This window comes from Bos indicus x Bos taurus, chromosome 16 (assembly GCF_003369695.1).
Source record: "Bos indicus x Bos taurus breed Angus x Brahman F1 hybrid chromosome 16, Bos_hybrid_MaternalHap_v2.0, whole genome shotgun sequence".
NCBI lineage: Eukaryota > Metazoa > Chordata > Mammalia > Artiodactyla > Bovidae > Bos > Bos indicus x Bos taurus.
This window is the reverse complement of record NC_040091.1, coordinates 39595631-39618509: the sequence shown is the minus strand read 5'-3', so window position 1 is coordinate 39618509 and position 22879 is coordinate 39595631. Positions and strand designations below refer to the sequence as shown.

Here is a 22879-nt window from a genome sequence, read left to right as displayed (position 1 = left end):
ATAAAATAGAGATTTGATAGCAAAGTCAGATGCTCAGAGACAGGGACCAACCAGCCTAGCACATTCTGGGGTGAGCAGGATGAGGGAGAAAAATCTGAGCTAGAAGGTCAAGGTGACAAAGATGACACAGAGAGAGGCAGGACCAGATCCCAAAATGGACCTTTTACCTATTTTTGTACTTAAGGTTTTCATCTTTTTTGCATTGTTTTTTAGGATAATTTGAATATTAACTGTACTCATTGTCTAACTATAACAATACCCAGTTGTGGATGTGACTGGTGATAGAAGCAAGGTCCGATGCTGTAAAGAGCAATATTGCATAGGAACCTGGAATGTCAGGTCCACGAATCAAGGCAAATTGGAAGTGGTCAAACAAGAAATGGCAAGAGTGAACGTCGACATTCTAGCAATCAGCGAACTAAAATGGACTGGAACAGGTGAATTTAACTCAGATGACCATTAGATCTACTACTGCGGGCAGGAATCCCTCAGAAGAAATGGAGTAGCCATCATGGTCAACAAAAGAGTTTGAAATGCAGTACTTGGATGCAATCTCAAAAATGACAGAATGATCTCTGTTCATTTCCAAGGCAAACCATTCAATATCACAGTAATCCAAGTCTATGCCCCAACCAGTAATGCTGAAGAAGCTGAAGTTGAACAGTTCTATGAAGACCTACAAGACCTTTTAGAACTAACACCGAAAAAAAAAGATGTCCTTTTCATTATAGGGAACTGGAATGCAAAAATAGGAAGTCAAGAAACACCTGGAATAACAGGCAAATTTGGTCTTGAAGTACAGAATGAAGCAGGGCAAAGACTAATGGAGTTTTGCCAAGAAACTGCACTGGTCATAACAAACACCCTCTTCCAGCAACACAAGAGAAGACTCTATACATGGACATCACCAGATGGTCAACACCGAAATCAGCTTGATTATATTCTTTGCAGCCAAAGATGGAGAAGCTCTATACAGTCAGCAAAAACAAGACCAGGAGCTGACTGTAGCTCAGATCACGAACTCCTTATTGCCAAATTCAGACTTAAATTGAAGAAAGTAAGGAAAACCACTAGACCATTCAGGTATGACCTAAATCAAATCCCTTATGATTATACAGTGGAAGTGAGAAATAGATGTAAGGGACTAGATCTGTTAGATACAGTGCCTGAAGAACTATGGACTGAAGTTCGTGACATTGTACAGGAGACAGGGATCAAGACCATCCCCATGGAAAAGAAATGCAAAAAACCAAAATGGCTGTCTGAGGAGGCCTTACAAATAGCTGTGAAAAGAAGAGAAGTGAAAAGCAAAGGAGAAAAGGAAAGATATAAGCATCTGAATGCAGAGTTTCAAAGAATAGCAAGAAGAGATAAGAAAGCCTTCCTCGGTGATTAATGCAAAGAAATAGAGGAAAACAACAGAATGGGAAAGACTAGAGATCTCTTCAAGAAAATTAGAGATACCAAGGTAACATTTCATACAAAGATGGGCTCGATAAAGGACAGAAATGGTATGGACCTAACAGAAGCAGAGGATATTAAGAAGAAGTGGCAGGAATACACAGAAGAACTGTACAAAAAAGATCTCCACGACCCAGATAATCACGATGGTGTGATCACTCACCTAGAGCCAGACTCCTGGAATGTGAAGTCAAGCTGGCCTTAGAAAGCATCACTACAAACAAAACTAGTGGAGGTGATGGAATTCCAGTGGAGCTATTTCAAATCCTGAAAGATGGTGCTGTGAAAGTGCTGCACTCAATATGCCAGCAAATTTGGAAAACTCAGCAGTGGCCACAGGACTGGAAAAGATCAGTTTTCATTCCAATCCCAAAGAAAGGCAATGCCAAAGAATGCTCAAACTACCACACAATTGCACTCATCTCATACGCTAGTAAATTAATGCTCAAAATTCTCCAATCAGGCTTCAGCAATATGTGAACCATGAACTTCCAGTTGTTCAAGCTGGTTTTAGAAAAGGCAGAGGAACCAGAGATCAAATTGCCAACATCTGCTGGATCATCAAAAAAGCAAGAGAGTTCCAGAAAAACATCTATTTCTGCCTTATTGACTATGCCAAAGCCTTTGACTATGTGGATCACAATCAACTGTGGAAAATTCTGAAAGAGATGGGAATACCAGACCACCTGATCGGCCTCTTGAGAAATCTGTATGCAGGTCAGGAAGCAACAGTTAGAACTGGACATGGAACAACAGACTGGTTCCAAATAGGAAAAGGAGTATGTCAAGGCGGTATATTGTCACCCTGCTTATTTAACTTATATGCAGAGTACATCACGAGAAATACTGGGCTGGAAGAAGCACAAGCTGGAATCAAGATTGCCGGGAGAAATCTCAATAACCTCGGATATGCAGAGGACACCACCCTTATGACAGAAAGTGAAGAGGAACTAAAAAGCCTCTTGAAGGTGAAAGAGGAGAGTGAAAAAGTTGGCTTAAAACTCAACATTCAGAAAACAAAGATCATGGCATCTGGTCCCATCACTTCATGGGAAATAGACGGGGAAACAGTGGAAACAGTGTCAGACTTTATTTTTCTGGGCTCCAAAATCACTGCAGATGGTGACTGCAGCCATGAAATTAAAAGATGCTTACTCCTTGGAAGAAAAGTTATGACCAACCTAGACAGCATATTCAAAAGCAGAGACATTACTTTGCCAACAAAGGTCCATCTAGTCAAGGCTATGGTTTTTCCAGTGGTCATGTATGGATGTGAGAGTTGGACTGTGAAGAAGGCTGAGCACTGAAGAATTGATGCTTTTGAAGTGTGGTGTTAGAGAAGGTTCTTGAGAGTCCCTTGGACTGCAAGGAGATCCAACCAGTCCATTCTGAAGGAGATCAGCCCTGGGTGTTCTTTGGAAGGACTGATGCTGAAGCTGAAACTCCAGTACTTTGGCCTCCTCATGCGAAGAGTTGACTAATTGGAAAAGACTCTGATGCTGGGAGGGATTGGGGGCAGGAGGAGAAAGGGACGACAGAGGATGAGATGGCTGGATGGCATCACTGACTCAATTGACGTGAGTCTGAGTGAACTCCAGGAGTTGGTGATGGACAGGGAGGCCTGGCGTGCTGCAATTCATGGATTCGCAAAGAGTCGGACACAACTGAGCGACTGAACTGAACTGTACTAGCCTTTTAAGAAATACTCTTTGTTACTTTAGGATGATAGAAATATCTATAATGATGAAGACCAGGATGGGCTAATCTGGTCTCCAACTCTTCTCTGGGTTGTCATCATTGAGTAAATTCAGGGTGTGCCAAATCAGAAGTAAATGTTTATTCATGAAGCCCAATAACTCTCATAGTAATGAACTCCCTGCTAAAACACTCACCGTGGACCTGAGGTCAAAATGAGACTTTCTTAAGTCCAGAGCTTGGGAGAATCAATCAAGTCTGTTAAGAAGATGATATAAATTGTTACCCAGCTACTTCACAGGCACATCAACAGTAGGACAGAGAAACCAAGAAAGCCCAGGAGAGTAAAGTTCTGTCTGTGCCTGCTTCCAGAGGGCAAACTCCAGCACTGACCCTGGTACAGCTCTCATACAGAAGGAGGAAGAGGAAGGAGCACACTGTTCTTACCTACCCACGTTGTAGTCACTGCAGGGGAAAGCAGAAAGTCCATTCCTCTACTCTCTAAGACACAGGACCCAGGCCAGAGGACATCAGACTCTGCCCCATAAGACTAGCTATTCCTTCTCCCTTGGAGACAAGCATGTAAGAGGTGGAAAGAAACACAGAAACCCCCTTGCATGTACTTCCCAGAAAGGATGGAAGGGTTGATGGAACTTCCTTTCCATGGGGACCACAGAAGAATATGAAGTGGGGAGTAAAAGAGTCTTCCGCTAGAATCCACCTAAGTTTTCCGTTAATAATTTCAGAAATCATCACACTTTCAGGTTTCATATTAATAAATAAACATGCACGCATATTCACCCTACTCCTCCATAAACTGAGGTTACATTGTAGGCTGAGGCTGATGGGTGGAAAAAGGTTGTGAGCCATCCTGAAGGACCATTTTCTGAGCTAGAAATTTAGCTATTTTAAAAGACTGTGTTTCACGTAATACATCACAGGCCCTCTGAATTTGCTTGAAACTTATGTAGAGGTAGGTCTATTTCATTCTTTAGCAGCCAAGGCAAAAATAGCAACAGCAGCAGAAACAGCGAGTTCCTATAGACCCTCTACTGGGCACAAGTTGTAGGGTGCTGGGTAGGAAAGAGTGTAAAGTTCTGTTCCTAACTTCAAGGTCTAGTCAGGGAAGTCACTGTGCTTAGGACTTGCCTTGTTTATAGAGTTTTCTCTCCTAGATTGACTTCCCTGGTGGCTCAGATGGTAAAGTGTCTGCCTACAATGCAGAAGACCCAGGTTCAATCCCTGGGTCAGGAAGATCTCCTGGAGAAGGAAATGGCAACCCACTCCAGTACTCTTGCCTGGAAAATCCCATGGATGGAAGAGCCTGGTAGGCTACAGTCCATGGGGTCGCAAAAAGTCCGGATACGACTGAGCGACTTGCCTTGTTTATAGTTTTCTCTCCTAGATTTTTATACCAGCAAACCTACTAGACTTGAGGACAAGATGAAAGGATGCAGGGAAAATTTCCAATTATCTGGTGCACAGATATAACTAAAACTCATGGTAGGCATAATTCTAAGGAAGTGCCCCACCCTTCTCTGAGATTCACCTCCTGGCCATTAAACTCTAATCTAGGCACTGCTGTGAAGAGATTTTGTAGATGGAATTAAGTTCACTCATTAGCTGAGCTTCCCCTGGAGGAGGAAATGGCCACCCACTCCAGTATTCTGGCCTGGAGAATCCCATGGACAGAGGAGCCTGGAGGGCTTCAGTCCATAGGGTCACAACGAGTCAGACATGGCTGAAGCGACTTAGCATAGCACATCAGCTGAGCTTAAAATAGGAAGATGACCCTGGATTATCTGGGTAGGCCCAACATAGTCACATGAGCCCTTAAAAGCAGAAGTGGAGGCAGAGGATTCAGAGAGGTGTGGCTAAAGAGGTGAGTGGAGGCCAGATGAGGCAGAAGGGGAAGGTCAGAGGGGTTAGAAGCTTGAGGACTCAACCCACATGGTTGCTGGCTTTGAAGATGGAGGAACGGGGCCATAAGTCAGGGAATATTGGTAGCCTCTAGAAACTAGTAACATATCCTGACCAATTGCAAACAAGGAAACAGATCCCTCAGGCCAACATGCAACTGGACCTGGCCAAATTCTGAATGAACCTGGAAGCAAGCTCCAGACCCTTGTTGATGCCTCATCTCAGTCCTACGAGACTCAGAGTCTTGGATGCTGTGACTGGATCTCTGTGCTTCAGAACTACAAGATAATAAATGGGTGCTAAACTGCTAAATTTGTGATAACTTGTAATAGCAACACTAAAAAACTGATATAGCCCAAGAAAGTTATTCTGTTATGAGGCTAACAAAAAGAGAAGCTGACCAGAAAAGGGAGCAAAGGAGATTGTGTATCCCTTTGCAAAATTTTATTTAAATAGCACTGAGTAATGCTGGGAAAGACTGAAGGCAGGAGGAGAAGAAGACAACAGAGAACAAGATGTTTGGATGGCATCACCAACTCGATGGACATGAGTCTGAGCAAATTCTGGGAGTCGGTGATGGACAGGAAAGCCTGGCATGCTGCAGTCCATGGGGTTGCAAAGAGTCGGACACGACTGAGTGAATGAACTGAACTTAACTGAATTAATTATGATTTCTCTTCGCATTCTAAAGAAATGCTCACTTTTGTACCTAATTGTATTTTCCTCATTTTGTATACTATTTTATATAAGTTTCTTGTTGTCCACACTTGGATCTTCTCCAGCAAGGATGAATGTTCATGTAACAGACTTCTTTCTCCCATATTCTTGGATCCAAGGACAGTTTTGGTAGAGGGGTGGGATGCAGAGGAGGTGGGAGGGAGGTCCAAGAGGGAGGAGATATTTGTATACATATAGCTGATACACTTCATTGTGCAGCAGAAACACAACACTGTGAAGCAATTATACTCCAATAAAAATAAAGAGCACTGAGTTTCTTAGTTGATACTCTTGTCTTTCTTTTAAGAAGTAAGCCTTATGGCAAAACCAATACAATATTGTAAAATAATTAGCCTTCCATTAAAATAAATAAATTAAAAAAAAAAAGAAGTAAGCCTCTTTCTGGACTCAACACTAGGGAAGGATGTATTTTCAAAATATTTAAGTTAAGCAAATGCCCACTAGCATCCTATCCTACACCTTTTAAAAAATAACAGGATGCCTGTCAAGACCAAAAATAAGAAGGGTGTACCTTGAGGATTTTGATAGATAATGTTATTATTCTTTCAAACATTCCAGTTCTCCTTTCTGTAGTATTCTTCCCTGCAGGATTATATGTCACCCTCCATGACATCAGGCTTAACCATGTAAGCTTTGTTCCATCAAATGCAAGCAGAAGTTATGCTTGCCACTTACAAGCAGAAGTTTAAGAGCTAGCATGAAGTTCACTGGGGACCACTTCCCTCTTCCATGAGCCTAGCAACGCCCCAGATAGAGGCTGCATCGTCATTCTGGATCTCACAATGAAGATATGGAGCAAGAGCCTCAACTGACCAGTGATGGAAATGTAAATTGAGCAAGAAATAAACCTTTGTTGATAGGAGCCACTTGGATTTGGAGGTCATTTTTTATCATAGTATAATTGAGCCAAGCTGACTGATGTAGGTGTAATCCTAGAAATGTCAACCCCTTTAAAGTCTAGGAGTCAGTAAGCAAGTCTGTCTGAAGCAAACCTTTCTGTTCACTGTGGGTAAATATAAAAGGCTCCTCTTGCTTATGCAAAAATAAGCTGGATGACATTGTCTGGGTTAGGGGTGTGACAAATTGCCTTGAGTAATAAGTGTACTGGTTAAAGAAGGATAGACTCTTCTATGATAACAATTAGACCCCTAAATCTCAAGACTTCACAAAATAAAGACATATTTCTCATGCTCCCAAGAGATCGTGCAGACTGACTACTTTCTTATTAATAGGTGACTTTCCTCTAAGCAGTGACTCAGGGCTCAGGCTATTCCCTACTCATGGCTTTACCATCTTGGAATCCTTTACTTTCAGCCATGCAGATAAAGCAAAGGGCACGTGGAAAGGTTTTACGGCAAAACCTGGGGACAATAGGGCACGTGGGCCCATATTTTCTGTGTGTTTCTCATCACAGTTTCCACCTTGAAGCAAGGAAGGCTGGAAAATGAAGTCTTCCTATGTGAACGGGAGGAAAGTGGATTTATGAATGATTATATTCTGTCCACCACAATGAAGCACTCTTTTCATAGGAGAAAAGTATTAAAGAGATGTTGAATTTTCTGTGGCTTTAAAAGAGTGCTACCATTTGGGTGATAATGGTCACCAGAAAAGGTGGAGAATATTGACTCTCTTTTCACTGTAGTTGGAGAAGGAAATAGCAACCCACTCCAGTACTCTTGCCTGGAAAGTTCCATGGATGGAGGAGGAGCCTAGTAGGCTACAGTACATGGGGTCGCAAAGAGTCAGACACGACTGAGTGACTTCACTTTCTTTCGCTGTAGTTATTAGAACCCAACTAAACCTCTCAGTGTTGGTCAGTTTCTGCCCCTAGTTGTCTGTGTGTGTGAACAAAAAGAACCTTCTGCTAGAGCCATATGAAAGCCAACAGAGGCCAAGTGTAGATGAAGAACTGCTGCATTAAATGGAGGTGTCAGGGCCACCATGGGTACCACCGCTGCTGTGGACAAGCCCTGCTGCAGAGAGGTGCAAGACTGGTCTTCACAGTCCCCAGTGGTGGTAAGCAAGGAACTGACCAGACCCCTATTCTGTTTTTACATAGCGTTAACCCTGACGTTACTAGGCAATTTAAGTAGGAGAACCTCAAGAGAAATTTTGGCTTCCTTGCTGAGAAAATGTGTAGCAGGCAAACAAATAGTTAAAGAGCAAAAAGATGTCTCATGTTTGAATAACAAGTTTGTTGAGCAATTCATTCCAATTAACTGAAGAGAAAGATGATAGGAAAATACTAGAGAGAGGAAGGAGAGCTTCAGAATGGAAGAAAGTGAACATGAAAAAGTAAGTGATTCATTTATATTAATTTTGGTTTTTCTGGGATTTCCCCAGAGGTCCAATGGTTAAGACTTCACCTTTCAATGCAGGGGGTGCAAGTTTGATTCCTGGTCACAGAGCTAAGAGCCCACACGCCTGGCAGCCAAAAAACAAAAAATCAGAACATAAACAATGGAAGCAATATTGTAACTAATTAAATAAAGATTTTAAAAATAGTCCATTAACCCTGGTGTGATTTCGTCCTACACGGCTGCTGGTTCCAATAGGAGTCTTTCAATTCCATCCGGCTTCTCTTCCACATAAGTGCGTGCAGCCAACCCATGGAGGATTCAATGGACATGGACATGAGCCCCTTGAGGCCCCAGAACTATCTTTTCGGTTGTGAACTAAAGGCTGACAGAGATTATCACTTCAAGGTGGATAATGATGAAAATGAGCACCAGTTATCTTTAAGAACGGTCAGTTTAGGGGCTGGAGCAAAGGATGAGTTACACGTTGTTGAAGCAGAGGTGATGAATTATGAAGGCAGTCCAATTAAAGTAACACTGGCAACTTTGGAAATGTCTGTACAGCCAACGGTTTCTCTTGGGGGCTTTGAAATTACACCACCTGTGGTCTTACAGCTGAAGTGTGGTTCAGGGCCTGTGCATATCAGTGGACAGCATTTAGTAGCCGTGGAGGAAGATGCAGAGTCAGAAGAAGAAGAGGAGGAGGAGGTGAAACTCCTAAGTATATCTGGAAAGCGTTCTGCCCCTGGAAGTGGCAGCAAGGTTCCCCAGAAGAAAGTGAAGCTTGCTGCTGATGAAGATGAAGATGATGACGACGATGACGATGATGATGAAGATGATGACGATTTTGATGAGGAAGTTGAAGAAAAAGCTCCAGTAAAGAAATCTGTACAAGATACTCCAGCCAAAAATGCACAAAAATCGAACCAAAATGGAAAAGACTCAAAACCATCAACACCAAGATCAAAAGGTCAAGAATCCTTCAAAAAACAGGAAAAAACACCTAAAACACCGAAAGGACCTAGCTCTGTAGAAGACATTAAAGCAAAAATGCAAGCAAGTATAGAAAAACGTGGTTCCCTTCCCAAAGTGGAAGCCAAGTTTATCAATTATGTGAAGAATTGTTTCCGGATGACTGACCAGGAGGCTATTCAAGATCTCTGGCAGTGGAGGAAGTCTCTTTAAGAAAATAGTTTAAATAGTTTGTTAAAAATTTTCTGTCTTATTTCATTTCTGTAACAGTTGATATCTGGCTGTCCTTTTTATAACGCAGAGTGAGAACTTTCCCTACCGTGTCTGATAAATGTTGTCCACGTTCCATTGCCAAGAACGTGTTGTCCAAAATGCCTGTTTAGTTTTTAAAGATGGAACTCCACCCTTTGCTTGGTTTTAAGTATGTATGGAATGTTATGATAGGAATAGTAGTAGTGGTGGTCAGACAGATGGAAATGGTGGGGAGACAAAAATATACATGTGAAATAAACTCAGTATTTTAATAAAGTAAAAAAAAAATTGTCCATTAAAAAAAAATCTTTAAAAAAATTGTTTTTTTTTTTCCTTTAATCAATAACCCCCAACCCTGCAGCAGTGCAAGCCATGGAGGTTAGCTGGCCAGGACAGCACTTATTGAGAGAGAGATGGTTTTCTGTGATTCTCAAGTGATTCTACTTTGGAAATTCAGAGTCTAGAGAACAGAGCAGCGTTTCTGCTCTGTGTATTGAGTCACGGCAGGGCTAAGAGGATACCCATCCAGTGTGTACTTAAAGCACTGTGGGGGTGTTTGATCTAACTTCTTACATAAACAGGATCTACATGTGAGAACACTTTCAAAGTGTGCACGCAGAGCTGTGCTAGAGACACAGCAGCAGGTGTGCAGCCAGCGAACCACTCACATGGGACTGGAACTGACAACGTTCTGAAGCCTGTGGGGCTCCTCGCAACCTCCCCACTTGCTCAGCCCACTCAGACACAAACTTAATGAGGTGCCTCTCACCTGTGGGCTGCCCCTACGCAAACCCCAACTGCACATCTGATCTAATCTCCAGAGGCCTTTCATATAGAGAACACACTTGCTCAAACACCCCTCCCTCATGGGAAAATGGCATCTCTGCTCAACAGCACAATTTTCTCTTGGGAACTCACAAATCATCTGCTCTCACTAAAACGATGGAATCATGGACTTGTTAAGAAAGCCAGCTGCCATCTCTGTCTGTTCATCAAATCAACTGTTTGACTCAATGGATCTATGAGTATTGTGACTACCCTGTTCTACCCCCAGGCCCTCATCTGCCCATGATGGACAGCAATTTGAGTGTCTTTGACCTCCTCAATCCCTGACCTTTGTTGGTATGGTCTCCAAACTCCCAACTCTTACCTTTCCCTGGTATCCCAGGGTTTCCTGTTGCGCTGAATAGATGCCAACCTCTCTCACTGCAGCCTCTATCCTTACAATCGTTACTCTGCTCAGAACACATTGACCACTTGGCAGTGGGTCCTTGCTCCCACCAGAGTTAAGAGACCAGCCACTGGCAGCTGCAAATCTCGTCACTGTGACTTCTACTTCTGAATTCCTGTTATTAACAATTTATTATCCCAGCAGCTCAGAGTCAATCCCCAAAGAAGGCCTGGTATTTTAATTCACAGAGTTCTTTACCAAAGAACCAGGAACATGTTTCCCAACGTGCGGCCAGGATGCAGAGAGCTGCACCATTTTGAGATCAATCCCGAAGTGATCTTCCTCAACACCCTTGGTAAATAGTGTCCCTTTGGGCTTCCCTGTTGGCTCAATGGTAAAGAATCTGCCTACAATGCAGGAGACCCAGCTTTAATCCCTGGGTTGGGAAGATCCCCTGGAGAAGGGAATGGCTAATCACTTCTGTATTCTTGCCTACAGAATTCAGTGGATAGAGGAGCCTGGTGGGCTATAGTCCATGAGGTCGCAGAGTTGGACATGACTGAGCGATTAACACTTAACACTTTACATTGTCCCAGGCATTGTTCTAAGCCCTAGGGATGAACAGATGAATAAGACACTGTCTTTGTCCTAAAAGAGTTCTCTGCTTCAAGTTGCTCTTGCCTAAACATGGTAGGCATTCACGCCAAAAGCAGGCAACTTCTTGAGCAAGCATGGTGTTATAGATGCCGTAGATTACAGCACAAAGTAAGGACAGTTCTTGGTAAACCATAATTGTTGGAAAGAACCAAGGAATTCCCCAGCTGGGATTAGGGGTAGCACCTTCTGAAGACTTACTGTGGATTCTTTTGATTGAGTCTAAAGGAAAGGGAAAAACAGACGGTTCATTTGGTTATTTGGTTTTCCCTTCTAACAAGCTGCCAGATCATTACTTTCATGAAGCATTTGGTGTCCCAAGGTAACTATGCTTTCTGTGGAGTACCCTAGAAAGTGATAAATCTAACTGCAAACAAAATAAGAATCTCATGAAAAAAAAAGCAAAAAAAAGCTGAAATAATCACTTTCTTGTGATTAGCAAGCAAGTATATAACCTAGAACAACAAAAGTTGAAAGCAAAATCATTTATTAAGTTAATAACATGCAAAAGATTTAAAGTAGTTTGGTCCTGACAATGCCCTGGGGTTCTTTGTTACAAAAAACACCTAGGTTCTTTAGAAATTTCCCAAGATCAACAACAGAACCAAGAATAAAACCTCACTTTTATCATTTATGCATATTATAAATCTGGGAAATACTAAAGGGTGAACTGGATCTAAAACCTTTCACATCTCTTCCTTCCTCCCATCTTCTAAAGATATAGGTCTTATGGAAATAAGCATGTTTGGAAGGATGTGGCTGTGGGTGGATTTGAGTAACCCTGAAGATTTTGTTTGTTTTTCTGAAGGCATCTGAATATGCCAGTGTTTTCCTAAACATCATGAGAATCAAGAAGAGCTGATTCATGTGAATGCACGGCAAAACCCACAATGTTGTAAAGTAATTAGCCTCCAATTAAAATAAATAAGCTAATTAAAAAAAATAAAAAAAGAAGACCTATGAATATAGCTAGGGGGAAAGAGGGTGGTATTGATCAATACTGGCAAGACAAATAGATTTCTGAAGCCTATGAAATGTCCTTGAACTACTGATCTTTGGAATTCAGCTACAGGTCACCCCATTGTCCTACTTAGAACTTATCTACTGCTACTAAATGATTCTCCCTAGACAATATGGGCTCTCTGTTAGGTTATATCTAAGCTTCCCCTATTACGGTTTCTTTGTTCCCTCACCACAGGTTTCTTCCATTTAATACAGAACACCCTACCTTCTATTATAAGATAAAGGTCAGAGTCAAAACCAAAAAGTTTCACAAAAACAATAACTGCCTTGTTCTCCACAACCTCTATCTACCCCATAACCTCCCCAAAGGGAAAAAAATGCAAGAGGGGAGCTTGGTTTGAATGGAAATTGATTAAACTTTTTTTTCCAGTTTCAACACTATTAAAAAAAAAAAAACAAAAAAAACTCTTGGTTTCTAGTGACCTTTCAAATACAGAATAATTAAATGCTGAAGTTGAAAAACTTCAACTTATAGGTGAAAAACCTAAATTTAAAAGTCACCTAACAATGCTGCCAACTCTTATTTATGGGGCCATCCAAGACCCTGAAAATGCAAAGATTTCTTGCCCACTACTGCTTTTGTCATACCTTGCCAGGGATGTTGATGCATTTTAAATAATGAAAGAACTATAGCCAGATACCTGGATCTACACTGAACACAGTTCATATGTTACACACACTCACACACACACAATCAAATTCTGCTGCCCACCCTTAGGGATAAAATATTTTTTAACTACTTAAATAAAATGGTACAAGTACCTAAGTCCCTAAATTCAAACTGAGGGAATTTTTCATCCGTAGAACAGAGATAAGAAATCATGTCTATTTCCTATCTACTCTGCAGCCTGATTCTCCTTACTCTCAACTACCTGACTCTCACTACCTGTGGCAATCCGTCACAAGACTGCCAAGACTGCCTTGCTCATGCTAAATACCAATTTCCTATTTTTATTTAGCTTTAAGCTAAATCACCACTAGAAACTGTCATGTGTAACAGAAGTTTAATGAAAATTTAGGAGGGAGTCCAGCAAAGCTGAGAACCATGTAGAAATAAGAGTCACTCCTGTTCCAAAGTTCCTTGATCACATCCACTACATACCAAGGATTTCCTCAGCTCCCTACTGGATAGCCCCTCCATCTGTGTCCCCTCTCCCTCCATCTTTCATTTTCAGAAACTCTCTCCCAGGCTACCCACAGATCAGGTTATCCCCTCACTTGGTTTTTCAGAGTAATTCACCTTTCACTTTGTTTTCCCCTCTCTCCCCAGGACACTCACCAAAAAGGCCTCCAAGGTAATTTTTCTAAGTAAGATACTGTTTACATACGATAGACTTCTGCTATGCCAGAGAGGTTAGAGGTGGCTATAGCTGGTTTTTGCTTTGAATGACATTCTTTTTCCATTTTTACCACACACATATACCCACAAGCATTAAAAATATGTGTGTGTGTGTGTGTGTGTGTGTGTGTGTGTGTGTGTGTATGTATATGTGTTAAACATATATTTGCCAGGGTCCAGCCCCGGTGGATCCAGGGAATTCAAAGCGGGGACGGTATCAGCGAGGATCAGGAAACAACTGTTTAATTAAACGTTAATTAAGGATATAAAGAGTGGTGAAATAAGGATATCTCAGCGAAGAAATTCAGTGAAGAAAAGAGGCTGAATAAAATTCCAAAGCAGGGAATTTACGTCACCTACGAAGGCCGCAGGCGTCCTCCCGTTCTCCCGAAGGAGAGGAGACACTAAGGCCTCCCCGGGTCAGATCTTAGAAGCCCAGGCAAAATTAGTAGGCTTGACGAGCTTCCCCGCCTCAGAGGAAAAATTCAGCCAGAAGGTGAAATAAAGAATGACATGGGGAGACCAAATTTCGGTGAAAAAAAGGACGTACTTTATTTTCCAAAGTAGTTTTATACCTTAAGTTGTGCATAGAGGATAATGGGGGAAGGGGTAGAGTCATGCAAGGACAGCAGTTCCTGATCCTAATCGAAGCCAGGCTTTCAAACTTATCATATGCAAAAGTTTAGGTGATTTACATCATCTTATGGCCAGGAGGCCTGTTAACATTTTAAGAAACTTATTTTTCTCTAAAGGTGATTATTCTAAAGTCAGGCACCAGCCTCCAAAAAGCATTAGATAAAGTTGCATTCCTTTGGGCAAAGGTGAGGTGGGCTCAATCAAAAAAAGAATTAACTCAAGGGTCCAAGGTTACAAACATTGAGGCTACTACTTACATTTCTATACACCCATTATATCAATCAATACACTGCCAAGGACACAGTAGGTAAGGGATATGGAGACTTAGCAGTAAACATTGGCCCAACAAGTGAAAAACCCTTCACCAATACAATTTCTAATCAATCTTTTAATTACTCAAAGGAATCTGTATTTAGACAGTTTAGAACATCTCCTGCCTCTCACAGTTGGGAGGCTCTGAACAATCACATGTGGCCGGAAAAACCTATTCAGGCAGGCTAGAGGATTTCCAAAGGAGTTTGTAGGTTGAAACACTGTCACACCCAGGAATTATTAACTGGAGCTGTAAGCTAACTCTTTTTTCAGAGAGAGGTAGTAGGGGACAGACCCCCGTAAAGTCAGAGGTGTAGGTGAGAGCACAAAGCAGAAAGTAGGCAGACTCTGGTTTTGGGGGTAGATGCTCGAGAATTTCCAGGGGGACTCCTGAGGCTCGACCCCGCCTTTGCGTATGCCGAGCCTCCTCCCTCATGACTTTTGCCACAGGTGGAGCTCCTCAGGCCAGCTCCCAGCATATATTCAACTATTAAAGCTATTGTCCTTGACAAGTAGAATTTAACAAATGAAAGTGAAAGTTGCTCAGTCATGTCTGACTCTTTGCAACTCCATGGATAGTCCATGAAATTCTCCAGGCCAGAATACTGGATTTGGTAGCCTTTCCCTTCTCCAAAGGATCTTCCCAACCCAGGTCTCCTGCATGGTAGGCAGATTCTTTACCAGCCAAGCCACAAGGGAAGCCCAAGAATACTGGAGTAGATAGCCTATCCCTTCTCCAATGGATCTTCCTGACCCAGGAATCAAACCGGGGTCTCCTGCATTGCAGGTGGATTCCTTACCAACTGAGCTATTAGGGAAGCATAATTTAACAAAGTTGGGAGCCTTTATTTTCCTATAGTGTGTGTATGTGTATATTGTGTAAGACTATTTTTAATCATTAGGTCCTATTTTACAATTAAATAAGGAAAAACATCGCTAATAGAAACCGAAATCTTGGAGTAATCCTTCTTCTTCAGTTTCCCCACATCCTATCCATCTGTAAGGCCACCTCCAAAATGTTACACCTCATCCACTTCTTTCTCCACTGCCACCCTAGTTTGCAACCCACCACTTCTAACCTGGATACCACAATAGTCTCCTAATATGTCTCCATGTTTTCACTCTTACAATTTATTCTCTGCATAGCAGAGAGATTTTTAAAGCATTCCATGACACCTGCCTGCTTAAAATTCTTTGAAGGCTTCCTAAGAAAACCCAAACCCCTTCCCAAGGCATTGCAGGACCTAGTGGTCACCTCCTCTCTGCCCTCACCTCCAGCCACACTCCCTCTTGTTCACTGTGCTCTAAGCATGTTAGTTGGAGCACAAAATTCATTCCTTGCTTAACCTGCTTCTTGGGGCTGGTTTCTTCCCTACCTGTCTTAGCTTCAATGGCACCTCCTTAGCAGGCCCTCCCAAAGCACACTATCTGAGATAAGTCATGACATTATTCTCTATCAAGGTGCTAACAACAACCTCTAACCTACTTGATTACTCATTTATCTGCATCTCCAATGGGAGGTAAGTCCCCTGGGGCAAAGACCACATTTGTTTTGTTCTCTGTTGTATCCTCTACAGACTAATATAACACGTGGCTAAGAGCAATGTACGGATGAATAAATGAATGAATCACCTTTTCTTTGGAAGTTGTGCTAGGAACTTTACATATAGGCATAAAAATGTGACTTGAACTTTTCAGGATCTTACCCTCAAACAGGAGGAATAAGACTTGTGAATAAATAATGACAAAATGTTGTAAGAACTCAGAAGAGGAAAAAATGCTTTTAATAATTAAGATAAAGGCTTTATAGATGAGTGGGAAGTTGAGATGATGGATACTGAGGGATGGGTAAGATCTCAAAGGATGGAAATTTCAATATTCCACATAGAATGAGGAAAGATACAAAGCACACCTGGGAGATGATATGGAGCTGTTTTACTAGAGGAGGTTTGTGTAGTATGGATTAAGTTGGGGAAAGGCAGATTGGGGTCAGATTTTTGAAAATCATAAATACGAGAATAGGAAGTTTAAACTTTCAGTTTTTCAAAAGAATACTGACATGATCAAAGTAAATTTGAGCCAAGGGAATCTTGCAGTGGCATATAAGACCAATTAGAAGGTATGTCATTTATTAGGGCTTCCCAGGTGGCGCTAGTGGTAAAGAACCTGCCTGCCAATGCAGGAGAAGCTAGAGAAACAGGTTTGATCCCTGGGTCAGAAAGATCCTCTGGAGAAGGGAAAGGCTACCCACCCCAGTATTCTAGCCTGGAGAATTCCATGGACAGAGGAGCCTGATGGGTTATGTTTCATGGAATTGCAAAAAGTCGGACATGACTGAAGTGACTACACACGCATGCCATAAAAGGGTATCACATACTGGATGGATTTCACAACAGAAATTTGTTTCTTCAGAGTCGTAGAGGCTCAGAGTCCAAGGTCAAGGTTTCGGCCGGTTTGGCTGCCTTCCTGCTGTGTCCTCTTATGGTTGCCTCTCTGTGCATACCAGGGATGGGCCGCTGTCTGTGTGTCCTAATCTCTTCTTATTAGGACATCAGTCCCACTAGATTGGGGCCCACCCTAATGAAATCATTTTAACTTAGTCACTTCCTTAAAGGCCTTGTTTCCAAATGCAGTCACATTCTTAGGTGCTGGGTATTAGGACCTCAACATACAAATTTTAAGGGGAAAATAATTATCCATGAAGTGAAGTGAAAGTCACTCAATTGTGTCCCACTCTTTGTACAGTCCATGGAAAATTCTCCAGGCTAGAATACTGGAGTGGGCTGCGTTCCCTTTTCCAGGGGATCTTCCCAACCCAGGGATTGAACCCAGGTCTCCCACATTGCAGGCAGATTCTTTACCAGCTGAGCCACAAGGAATTGTCCATAGCAGAAAGTAAGGGAGAGGAAATAATATGGGGGATTCAATGTCAAGATGTCTCATCTTTCCTTTCTTAATGTCATGAGGATCCCTCCCCCTCTTCCCTTGTTGATCATGAGGAAATTTTGGAGAGGTCTTGGGTATATTCAAGTAGAAAAGAAAGCCTATACATTTTTTTATATAAAAGCAAAGTTTTTTTTAAATTTACCCTTTAATTTTTTTTTAATTGGAAGATAGTTGCTTTATAATGTTGTGTTGATTTCTGCCATACAACAATGTTAATCAGCCTTAAGTATGGTTGTCACAGAGCACCTATAATTTTGATGTAAAGAAATCAAAGATGATGGTTTCTGATTAGTAAACATTCTCCTCCTTCCCTCATACAATGAAATTCTTACAAAAGTTGAAGTCAAATTTTTAAATTCTAAATCCTTATATGAAGGCCCTGAGGGAAAAAACTTTCCATGGCCTAGTATCAGGAATGGTTACTTTCCTCTTACATTCCTACACGGATTGACTGTTACCTAGGGAATCCTATAAATTTTGTAAACAATCATGTTCACTTTTCTGGTTAGTTCCTAGACAGGCCCAACTCCAACAAATGTAGGGAACTTTATAGCATAAATGTTACATTCTAAGTTCACTCCTGGATTCATCTAGTATCCCCCACATTTTTTTTCCCAATGTCTCATTTGTCTTATGCATTTACTTTTTTTTCATTCTGTAAGATTTCTAAAGTAGTCTTTGTACCCAGGTTGGTTATTAAAAAATAATAATAATAATAAGCATTGAATTTTTTTAAGACAAAATCTGACATTAAATTTAGTAATTTTATTTCATAATGGAAGTCTTGCAAATTTTGGTTCTCACTAGATGTTTGTCCATAGCCATAAAACTAACAGTAAATTGGTAGGAACAAAGTGGGAGAGAGGAAAAAGTGAAGATTCTCCTATTCTAGGAACCTGTGTCTAATAGTCAGATTCTTTCCCACTCCTCAGAGCAGCTGGTTTCTATAGTCTCCAATGATCCCCAGCTACTGACTCCAATCATGCTATAAACCTCTCTTCATTGTCCCTCACTATCAAGGCTGTGTTCATTTCTCTGGATTCCTTTAGCCAACAGGTATCTCTCTTGGTCAGAGTCCGGGGCCCAAACCTGGGTAGTGGTCACTTGGGTGACATACCAGTGAATACTACAAAAGCACCAGCTCACGTGACTGTACCTAACCTCTAGGCACACCCTGTCTAATATTGGGGTCGGTTTTACCATTATATCTTGTCTCTCCAAGTAGATCATCAATCTGAAGGAAAGACATTCTCTTCCTTTTTGTGAGCCCCTCAACTGCATCACAATGCTAAGTACATAGTAGTTCATCACTAAACACTTGTTAGTATAAATGAATTCAGTGCCTCTAAAAAGGGTAGAAATAGCAACAGCTAAAGGAGAAAGGGAAGCTGCAGGTCCAAGACTCAGTTAACTATGTCTGTTTGGGGGCTTTACCAAGAGACCAGAACAGACCACGTGAGGCTGACCACAGGACACTTATAAGAGAGGAATTGCTTGGGAGGAAGGAAGGGAGTTATCACTTTCAATGTTATTTGGAGAAATATTCAGCCTCAAACAAGGAAAACTGAAAGTCAAAAAGAGTTATAGGCTATAAAGGTAGGGAGAATATACAGCAAAAATAAAAAGGATGGGGAGAAGATACACATTAACTGAGCACCAGAGCCAGGCACAATGCTAAATGTTTTACACATTCTAGTTAATCTTCTCAACTAACTCTTGGGCAGGCACAGAAGGAAACAGGCTATAAGAAGATAACAACTTCCCTAAAGTCACATAGCTTGTGATTTACAGATCAGAGAGCTGAGCTCAACCTACCTGATGAGAAAGCCCAAGCTCTTGATTCAATACCACACATTGGACAATAAACATGAGGGGTTCAGACTGAGATGTAAATGGTGGGTGATCAGTAAGTCAAGAGAGAAGGAAATTAAAAGAATGGAGTGAGCGCAAGACAGAAGTTTCAGGATAAAAGGTCACGAGCACCAAGCCTGTGCGAGAACATACATGTCCCACTAGTATGGGTTTACTTCTTAAAGGACACCAATTACCCCTACAGTGTATTCTACGAAATTTGACATTTACATGTTCCTCTGAGTCCCTGTGATAATTCATTTTACGATATCATAGTTAAGAGACCTTTTCTTACTAAAATAAAATCTCCCTGTCTTCCTCTTTCATAACATTGTAACTGGACACTCCCAGAAAACCAAGAAAACTGCTTATTTGTGTAACACACCTAGTTTTAAAAAGACAATCCCTTAAGAAATTGCATAGACAAGCCACAGATGGGAAGAAAATGTTTTCAAAACAAGTATCTGGCAAATTATATCCATAATTTACAAAGAACTCTTAAAACTCAACAAAAGGAAAATAAACTTTTCAATTAATTAATTACTAAACACTTTGGGATTCCATTTGAAAATGGGCAGAAGCTGTGAACAAACATTTTACTAAAGGAGATATATGGATGGCAAATAAGTATATGGAAATTTGTTCAGCATCACATGTCATTAGAAAATCGCAAATCAAAGCAACAGTGAGGTACCATGACACAATAATTCGAATGGTGAAAATCCAAATTCAACATCAAATGCCAATTAGGATGTGGAGCAACAAGAACTCTCATTCATTGCTGAAGGGAATACAGCTTGGCAATTTCCTGCAAAACTAAACAGTCTTACCATACGATCAGAAATGTGCCCCTTGGTATTTATTCAAGTGAGTTGAAAAATTATGTCCACCCAAAAACCTACACATGAACATTTATAGAAGTTTTACTCATAAGTGCCAAATATTAGAAACAGCCAAGATGTCCATCAATAAGTGAATAGATTAAGGTATGGTACATTCATAAAATAAATGGAAATGAGCTACTAAGTCATGGAAAGATCTTAAGTGCATACTGCTAAGTGAAAGAAGCCAGTCTGAAAAGACTACATACTATATCATTCCAACTACATGACATTTGAGAAAAATGCAAAACTATAGAGACAGCAAAAACACAGTCTCTACTGTGTTGTCCATTCTCCCTAAATTCCAAGCTGCCAGGAATTCAGGGAGAAGGAAGGAGGGATGACTAGGCAGAACACAGGGAAATTTTAAGATGATAGAACTATTCAATACAATACCATTAGGTGGATATAGGACATTATGCATTTGTCAAAAGCCATAGAACTGGACAACACAAATAGGGAACCCTAACATGAACTATTGACTTTAATTAATAGTGATATATCAATATGGGTTTACAAGGCTTCCCTTGTGGCTCAGACGGTAAAGTGTCTGCCTACACTGTGGGAGACCTGGGTTCGATCCCTGGGTCAGGAAGTTCCCCTGAAGAAGGAAATGGCAACCCACTCCAGTATTCTTGCCTGGAAAATCCCATGGACGGAAAGGCCCGGTAGGCTACAGTCCATGGGGTCGCAAAAAGTCGGACACGACTGAGCGACTTCACTTCACTTCAATAGTGATATATCAGTATGGGTTTACCAGTTGTAGCAAATCCACCACAGCAAAGCAAGATGTGAAGAATAAGGGAAATTCTGCATGTGAGTGCATGTGAGAAGAGGGAGCAGTATGGCAACTCTCCATTTTTCTGTAAACCTCTTTAATTATACTAAAAATAAAGTCTATTAACTTAAAAAGGAAAATAAAAAATGATACCTAAATATGTTTGTCTACTAGGCTCAATAGCTAATGGCATGAAAATTGAACCTGTAAATTTGTATATATACACATTCTGGTAAACTTTGGCAAATTTCAATTTTCCTTTGTCTTTTGAGGTTGTGTTTTACATTTGAAACAACCCTTAATGCTATTTATTGCTTTAAAATGCTGCTTATGATGAATGCATCCTTTTTTATACACAGTGAATCTACCAAAATTAACTTTTGTCTTATTCCAGATTAGTAGAAATTTCAGTGCTTCAAGTAGTTTTATGGGTCCTTTGGTAGCTCAGGTGGTAAAGAATCTGCCTGCAATGCAGGAGACCCAGGTTCGATCCCGGGGTCAGGAAGTTCCCCTGAAGAAGGGAATAGCAACCCACTCCAGTATTTTTGCTTGGAGAATTCCATGGACAAAGGAGTCTGGCAGGCTACAGTCTGTGGGGTCACAAAGAGTCAGACACAGCTGAGCAACAGTCACTTCACTTCAATTCACTTCAGTCGCTCAGTCGTGTCCGACTCTTTGCGACCCCATGAATCAAAGCACGCCAGGCCTCCCTGTCCATCACCAACTCCCGGAGTTCACTCAAACTCATGTCCATCGGGTCGGTGATGGCATCCAGCCATCTCATCCTCTGTCGTCCCCTTCTCCTCCTGCCCCCAATCCCTCCCAGCATCAGAGTCTTTTCCAACGAGTCAACTCTTCGCATGAGGTGGCCAAAGGACTGGAGTTTCAGCTTTAGCATCATTCCTTCCAAAGACTTCAAGTAGTTTTAAGACAGAAATCATATTGTTTCACAATCATGTGAATTGTTCTTCTCTGAAGAGAATTCATTTTGTTCTTAAGAGAGAAATACCATTTTTGAAAATCATCTCACTTCATCCTTATCCATCAAATGTGTCACTAAGGTTCAGGAACTAATTACCTTTGTAGTACCAAGACAAAGAAAAATGAAAAAAATGAACAGTGATCACATATCTCCATTAGAAATAAAGTAAATTTGAGACAAATTTCATACACCCTTTCCCAAGACACATAGAAAGAATAAAACTCTAATATACCCTGTTGGAGAATTATCATTGGCTTGTTATGACTTTATGTGGTTTCATAAAAGGCAAGGAAGAGTCATTGTGCTGCAGTGTTTGTGAAAACGGGGAAGAAAGAAGAGGAAGCAACAGAACTCCTGGAAAGCTACGACTCAAGTGGGGAGTGAAACTCAAGGGGTGCTGGGATGCTGGGGAAATTCCTGCAAGGTTGGAAAGCAAAAAACTGAGAGGACATCAGATTTCAAATCCATGGGTGACAGCGCACTCAAGTCAGAAGCTTAAGTTAGAAGTAGAGAAGAGTGCTGGTATAGGACCAAAATATTTGTGTTCAAGAGTCCTGTCCTTTACAAGTCACTTCTTTGGACAGTTTTCCACTAATGGTAGATGCTTACTTCCTGGTTCACGGTGATGTTCTCAGCTGTATGTAGTTACATGATAAAAATGGAGAGATTGCAAGTCAACATTCCATTGAGAGTTAAAGCTCTGTGGAACCATTTGAATGGAGACTGTCAATCCCTTTGATAGCTTGAATCCATTCTAGCAGGTCCCAGTGAGATGATCAATTCCTCTCTGAAACCAAGAATCCAACTAAGCAAAAGATCAAGAGCTCCATCCTAAGATTCACAATCCTCTGCATCATTCCTGTGAACAGGAAGAGCTAGATAACAACTGGCTCTCCTCAGCCTTATACCAGTGCCCTTGACTCAGCTCCTGGGCTTCCCAGGTGGCACAGTGGAAAAGAACCCACCTGCCA

The 22879-nt window shown here is 41.3% G+C and overlaps 1 long non-coding RNA gene, 1 other non-coding gene and 1 pseudogene across 2 annotated transcripts in view; 2 read left to right on the top strand and 1 right to left on the bottom strand.

Moving 5' to 3' along the window:
- The window catches only part of LOC113906546, a 214680-nt gene that overhangs the window by 124036 nt on the left and 67765 nt on the right, over positions 1-22879 (bottom strand). The gene's annotated exons all lie outside the window — the stretch shown is intronic.
- Positions 4339-4411, top strand: TRNAC-ACA. The gene has a single exon. It is a non-coding gene; the product is annotated as a tRNA-Cys (tRNA).
- LOC113906545 lies at positions 8372-9622 on the top strand (annotated as a pseudogene).